Raw genomic sequence first — 6,000 nt, 5'->3', positions numbered from 1 at the left:
AGATCACAAGAAGTCTATTTGATTTTTTTTTTTTTTTCTTTTTTTTTTTTTTTTTTTCTAATGTTTCCCTCTTTCTCTCTGCAGGTCAGATACGATGACGAGAAGAAACGTGTGGTTGTAGAACCTCTGGAATTAGCCCAGGAGTTCCGCAAGTTCCAACTGGAAACACCATGGGAACAATTTCCCAACTTTAGAAATACGCCTGGTTCTTCTGGCTCCGAAGAAATCCCACTGGATGAGAAAAAGGAAGAGGAGAAGAAGTAGACAACCTGCATTCAGATCACAAGTAAACGTTGAGTACACAGGTGGGAGTTTTTATTAGACAAAGCTGTAACAGGGGAGAAACAACTGTAATATGAAAGGGTTTCCAAGTTTCTACGTTTAAAGTGTGACATTTTAAATAGATAGAGGGGCCTGAGGGATTTAAAGTTGAAGGAATAATGAGGTCCTGAAAAGAGAAAATAAATACAAAAGAGTGAGTGTGTACATTTGTACAATTACCTTAAATACCTAGATAAAGGTAGAAAGTAGCCAGTGACGTACATGCTTAATACTCTTCAAATCACTAGTTGGCTTTATTTAATTTTAAACGGATACAAACACGGAGGGGCCTCAGGGATTTAAAGTTGAAGGAATAATGAGGTCCTGAAAAGAGAAATACAAAAGAGTGAGTGTGTACATTTGTACAATTACCTTGAATACCTAGATAAAGGTAGAAAGTAGCCAGTGACGTACATGCTTAATACTCTTCAAATCACAAGTTGGCTTTATTTAATTTTAAACGGATACAAACACAATAAAACAAATATATTACCCACATTGTAAGAGCTTAAAAGTAGCAGCTTTGGTGAAAACACGCTCCATATGAACAAGTGATGTCTTTGTAAATAAATAATGAATAAATAAAATGTTAAATTTATCGCAACAAACGTGAGATTAATTCTGAAAATGTTAGTGTATTTGCGTGACTTGAAGCAAAAAGGTAAGAAAACAGCTAGGAAGTTAAGCGCGTACATATTGAAGTAAATGAGAACACCGGCTATGTAAGAGTTGTATTCAGTTTGTCCTATGTAACCAACTGTTATGTCAATGGTAGCTATGCTATTAGTAGAGCCTTGAAGGAAATAGTAGACACGTCCTATTGTTAAACACCTGTATTAGATTATGGCTTATGACGTGTCTATCTACAGTATCTATATCTAGCACTATTCATCTCTAATGCACAAATTGATCATATTATTCCCCTTTGTTTTTATTGGCAACACGTGACGATTATGTCGCTTATATTTTGAGGAATACGGTGGGGGACTATTGGGGACCTAAAGAAACGATTACATTACGGTCGATCGACAGCCCCTGAAATACCTCCTCGCCCACCATAAACTTTTTTTCCACCAAAATCCTTTGATCTGACCTATTTTATGTGGGTTCCAGTTGATGTTGATCAAAACTGATGTAGTTATAGCTACCTAATGAAGGTTTAATAAGCACCTGTTGACTGGAACCTTCCTCTCCGTCTGCCGTCTCTCTTTTTCCCCTAATAGAAGGTGCCCAACGTTTTGTTAAAATACCCTTCTTCTCTATTTTTCTTATCACAATCACTTTCACAATGTCTCTACTACTACCTATCATTACCTGTTGTATTTTACTTTATTGTCATTCTTTACTACCACCTATTAATTTACATTTACCTTTTTTTCTAGTTAATGTATTATTCTTTAACCCATCAAATATACGAGACCTTGTTTAGACTGCTGGGGTAAAGGGACTTTTCAGTCCTATTCGGGCAGGATAAACAAGGTATATTCTATTCTATTCTACCTACCTTAAAAGAAGTGGGGAAATACATACTTACCTGAAGTTCAGGAGTTTTATTTTTACCTAAAAGTACCTATTAGATCACAACGAGGAAGTTCGAATTTTTGCTTTGCTTTTTTCAAAGACTTGTAAATCTCGTAATGTTAGACGCGATTTATAAACTGAAAACGAACAAAATCGGTAGGCAGGCAGGTTGTTGATCTTCCTGCCAGGATCATCGGCAAATATTTCTTCCAGTTCGGCGTACACTTTGTCCTGGTGTTCTGGATAAGATCCTAGAAGAAAGAGGGTCCAGGCTAGCCCGGCTGCTGTGGTGTCGTGACCCTAGGGAAGGAAAGAAGTCGAGGACTTGAATATTTTTATCTAATAAGTGAATGGCCTATTTCCAAAACGAGTTTATAATACATTATAACTAATTAATGTCAACTTTGCCAGAAATATCAACAGAACAACAGATTCTTTTAGATTTTCCCTAAAAAAGACCACTTTTACATGTCCACTTTTGCAACTAGATCCTTGTGGAAGGTCTTCTCTGTAGTTTATAATACATTATAACTAATTAATGTCAACTTTGCCAGAAATATCAACAGAACAACAGATTCTTTTAGATTTTCCCTAAAAAAGTCCACTTTTACATGTCCACTTTTGGAACTGGAGTATCTACTCAAGTGTAAGACGTGATGTGAGACACTTCAAAGACAGAACTTGGTGGAAAGGCTTAGACGGCATTTTAGAAAGCCGGAGTTGACTTCAATTCTGGATTGAACTGGGTATAGCTCAATCCCAGATTGATCACAATTCTGATTTGGTAAACCTCGCTCTTAGTGAATCGACCCGTCTAATAAAAGATGGAACGATTTCGGATATGTATAATCAAAATCTGTAGTTAGTGTTTACCTGATATAAATAGTATAAATAATAGGTACCTATGTACAAGGAACAAAACAAAGTAGGTATATTTGCTAAGTACCTCTTAATTGCTCTACAATTCACATTACCTTGACGACAAGTTCAAAATACCTAGGGCACGAGTACCTACAATATTGTACCTAGGTACATATTAACAACCATACTTAGGTACCTATCTGGTAACTCTTTTAGACTTGGGTACCTTCTTCTCTTAACTCCTCGTCGGTCAAGGGTGTCTCAGAGCTTTCGGATGCTTCCAGAAGAAGATCCAAAAATGCCACCCGCTTTTTATTTCCTAAAGAAAAGAGATCAAAATTTGGTGTTGCATGAGAGACAGTGGAGTAATATGCTGTTCCCCTTTGAAGTTCCAAAAGGCACTAACTAACGCTGCCTATTCACGCGCAACAGCACTTAACTTTAGTACCCTAGCTGTTGTCTCAGTTATAGTTCCTCCATCAACCCCTGGTGAGTGATTAAATCTGAGGACCAGCTGGCATTTGCCTCCATCTCCCAATGCCGACAAGGACCTGCTGGCATTTGCCTCCATCTCCCAATGCCGACAAGGACCTGCTGGCATTTGCCTCCAGACACGTCCTAGCCATAAGTGTAACACAATACAGGCAAAGCTATTATCACGAAAGAGCACATTGGATATTAAATAACTAGATATACATAGTCCCAGTATTTTAAAGCCAGATGATTTGACTTCTCATCTTGATAAGTTAAAACAAACAAGAAAGATCTCCCCGGATGATTTTAACATAGTCAACACAAGAGGTATGTATGAGTTGACCTTTTTTTTCTATTGGAGGAGTTACACTGTTAAGCCTAGTAGGTAACCACCAGAAACATTCGTTTCGCAACAGTTGCGCAATTTTTGCGAAACAAACTTTCAATATACAATTTATTACATAGATACTGAGAGCCAAGGGAAATGTTTCAGAAAATTTTAGTTATGTTTTAGAGAAATTTTAATTATTTTAACCGCATATGCTTGTCACAAATGTCATTGTCGCTTAATACACTATGGTAAATTTTTGACTTGACTTGGGCTCGAACCACCAACCTCCAGATTCAAAGTCCACCGTGCTAACCACTACACCACTGAGGTTGGTTGTATGTACCTTTCAATTCACTTGTCTCAACTCATGATTGACATATTCTATTTCCAGAATTCTAGAATAGAATAGAAAAGAACCATTATTCTATTTTTATTTCCCACCTTCTATTGTACCTAGTAGGAGCTCCTAAGCTCCAATGTCCACTTTAGATTCAAGTTATGTACATTGTTCACTTCAGATAAATATCACACTAAACTGCACAGTAATTAACACCTTTATGAAGACAAAGGTATACCTAAGGTAGTTCTCAGCAACTCAAAATATTCGCATTATTTTAAAATTAAGAGCATAATATTTAGGATTAACCTGTAATACTCGAGGCCATTTTTTGATAATGAAGTTTTTTTTTATATGAAAATTCTTTCAACAATAACACACCCATGAGGGATCGTGTGTCACATTCGCATCATTTCTGCACTCTCACCCTCACCATTTCGTGTGTGTCTTGGCTTTGTAGACGATAGTCTGACCGACCTAGACGAGTTCCAGTCACACCTAGAAGACTCGCTCTATAACGAGACCGAGGAGCTAACAGTCACCTCAAGCAATGTGAGCACACTGAGCAAGAAACAGTCGCGCAACTATCGACGCCAGGCGCGACAAGCTCAACACAAGGCGTCTTGACCACTACGCCACCAAGGCAGGTTTTAAAGCTCGCCTGAGAAAAATGTTTACTTAAAACTAAAACCACTTGATAAAATAAGAATAAATAATAACGTTTCTCTTGATGAATGTTCCTTCGTCTTTAGTTCTTAGATATCGGATAAGTAGTCCTCGAGATCCTAAAGGAAAATTATTGTGAGGTAAGACGAAAATGTGATAGTTCCACCCTAAGGCCAGCCACTCAATATCAAGTATCAAGTAGACCTGATAGGCGGACCTGATCAGGTCTACCTGATAGTGAGTGGCTGGCCTAACGCAAGCATGTTTCGTGTGTTTTCAGATAACAAAACCGAAGAAGATGTTGCCACGGAAGGCCGAATCATTCAGGAAATGTTGGACATTGTCCAGCAACGCAACAATCTTGTCTCCCTGCTAGAGAGTGATCGTCAAAGGTGCTTGTCCCCTTCATTGAGCAGTGTGGTCCCTCCCTCTATCTTTCCTACTATCCCTCTATTGCTACTTGGTGTTGTGTCCCTTGTGGTACTGGTGTGGGCTACCAGTGATATGACAACTGTGAAGAGTAACCATGTGACAGAACTGAACCCGAGTCTAGAACCTGTGAACAATGAAACAAACCCCAGTGATAATGTAACCAGTGATGTTAGTAAGAACCATCCTGTGCTGGAGTTAAACACGCCTGTGGTTGAAGCTAAGAACGATATTGTGATTAATAGTGTAACCTCTGCTCTCAAAACAGAACCACCAAGTCCATCAGATACAACAAGCAAGGCTTATCAAGACTATAAATCACAACAAATACCATTTTGTCAACATGTTTTCTGAACAGGTCTCCAACAGGCAGATTCAGGCTCTTTAAATTTGAGTTGTGAGAAAAGAGTTGTGTTGGTAAGCTGTCTCGGCTGGCTTTGGCAAAATTGCTTGTGTTCATCATGGGAAAAAATCCATATAGAAAGAGACATGTTGAAGATAGTATTGAAATGGCTGTGAAGTATGTTATATGGGCCATAGTTGGTTGTCATTAAATTTGTTATGTAATTGAATAATTGCCTTGCCTGGAAAAAAGAAAAATCAAAGGTTAGATATTGAGCTTGTGATTGTGATGTGCAGTATTATCCCTATTAATAATAACAACCCTAATCACTGCACTTACATATCTTGTGTCTAGTGATCATAGAAAAAATATCCATTTCAAGTTGTAGTTTCTATTAATCTATTGCAGCCTTTGTTGGGATTTTCAACTGTACCACCATTTAGCACTTACCTACTTGGAATGGTTTAAATGGTTATCTCTACTGCTGTGATCCTTAATATCTTCAAATTATGGGTTGGAATGTTTGAATGGACCTCATGATCAGCGGTGGCATAGAACACCCATCAGCAGCAGTGCTTTACTTCTTTACTCTTCATCAGAAGAAATAGAAATTGACATATTGACAAACCAAGTTAAACATGCAAAAAAAGTCAACTTCCAAGTTCAATCCAAAAATAAACACAAATTTGAATTTTCCCGGGGTTTTCAAAATCATCA

This window comes from Diaphorina citri, unplaced genomic scaffold (genome assembly GCF_000475195.1).
Source record: "Diaphorina citri unplaced genomic scaffold, Diaci psyllid genome assembly version 1.1 scaffold928, whole genome shotgun sequence".
Classification (NCBI taxonomy): Eukaryota; Metazoa; Arthropoda; class Insecta; order Hemiptera; family Psyllidae; genus Diaphorina; species Diaphorina citri.
This window is presented reverse-complemented; position numbering follows the sequence as displayed.